Below are 1,447 nucleotides of genomic sequence, written 5' to 3'. Positions count from 1 at the left end.
GACAACACGTCAGACAAACACCATACAGTTCCCAGCCAACACCACACCTGAATCCAAGGCAACGGAACGGCGGTCGCTGGCAGCGGTGCAAAACTGACGAGGCGGTGCGCTGGCTGGCTCCCCAACCCAAACAAACAAAGTATATTGTAGCATCTCTGACCTGCTATTTCACCCATCCTTTCTTGAAATATACATATATACTCTCTTACTAATGGTGTTTTTTTTACTTCAACATTTGCTCGGATCAAAAGATGACAACATATGGTGATGTAGTATGGGGCTATGGGCTAGCCTCCGGATGTTCGAGTGTCTCAAACATAAACGACGGGACATAGTTCAAATTCCAAACTGAATCTGTGGTTAGTACAGTTCTAAATATTGCACTAAAATAGGCAAAAAAATTGGGATATTGCAAGAAACAGGTTAATCTAATGTAAAGAACATCAAAGAGAACTTTGCTGGTTTTACCTTGAACAACATGATTCCAGTATGCAGCACAGATTTTCTGAAGCATTTGCCCCCCGTAAAAATTATAACTTGGAAACGAAATCAATCTAGGCAGATTAGAGAGAGAGAGAGAGATCACCTTGTCCTATACTCTTCCTCAAGATCCTCTCCCTCTCCCTCCCATCTTCTCTCCTGCTCCTCCACACGCGTCATGAAGACCACACCATCCATTCTCTCCTTCCTTCTATCTCTCCCTCTCATCTTCTCTCTCCTACAGATCGGATCGAGCGCCGCCATCTCCCTTTGCCTGCACATCGTCCTATCTGTGCCAGTCAGGTGAGGAGGCAGGGGAGGTCGAGTGAGGAGACATGGGAGGAGGAGGTGGAGGCAGAGGAGACAAGGCAGCCGAGAGGGAGGGAGGAAGCGGCGCCGGCGGCTGCCTGTAGAAGAGGAATAGGACGAAGAAGAGATGAAGGAAAGAGAGGGGCTGACGAGGTAGATATTTCTGCCTCAATCCACCCACCCGATCCCACGCCCGCCCGCCCGCATCTCACCTGTTTTCTCACCCAAGACTTACTCGAGACACACCGCAGAGTTAGGGCCGCGGGCAAAGGAGGCCCACTCGTCATACACTGAAGCGCGGAAGCATAGCGTGTAAAAAAACCAACGAGCAGATTTTTGACAGCATGGTAGAAACGTACGACGGTGGTAGATCGTGTGAACGAAAATCATCGCCGGACGCAGTTGCCTCGGCTATGCGGGTAGCATAGCAAGCTTTATATGTTAGATGTGGTGCCCCGGAGCTCGATGGTGTCCGTCTCTAGTTGTTGTACTGTTAGACAATATATGTTTCTATGATGCATATTGTTGTTGTACTGTTAGACAATTATATTTCTATGTTGCGAGTTGTTGTTGTACTGTTAGAAATATGTTTCCATGAAGCAAATTGTTGCTGTACTGTTAGACAATATGTTTACATGATGCAATTTGTTGTTGTACT

The 1,447-nt window shown here is 47.1% G+C and overlaps 1 protein-coding gene across 5 annotated transcripts in view; it reads right to left on the bottom strand.

The window, feature by feature from the left end:
• The window catches only part of LOC119314616, a 10,427-nt gene extending 9,482 nt beyond the window's left edge, over positions 1 to 945 (bottom strand). For 2 of the 5 annotated variants that reach the window (XR_005152389.1, XR_005152393.1), the window contains exon 1: positions 587 to 944. The gene's annotated coding sequence lies outside the window, so the exon portion shown is untranslated. Of the gene's footprint in view, positions 1 to 468 lie in introns of all 5 variants that reach the window. The other 3 variants (XR_005152392.1, XR_005152386.1, XR_005152388.1) reach the window with 3 other exon arrangements.
• Between the last annotated feature and the right edge of the window lie 502 nt (positions 946 to 1,447).

The sequence above is a fragment of the Triticum dicoccoides genome, chromosome 6A (genome assembly GCF_002162155.2).
Source record: "Triticum dicoccoides isolate Atlit2015 ecotype Zavitan chromosome 6A, WEW_v2.0, whole genome shotgun sequence".
NCBI classification, from domain to species: domain Eukaryota; kingdom Viridiplantae; phylum Streptophyta; class Magnoliopsida; order Poales; family Poaceae; genus Triticum; species Triticum dicoccoides.
Note: the sequence above shows the minus strand (reverse complement) of the source record. Positions and strands in the feature narration are given on the sequence as shown.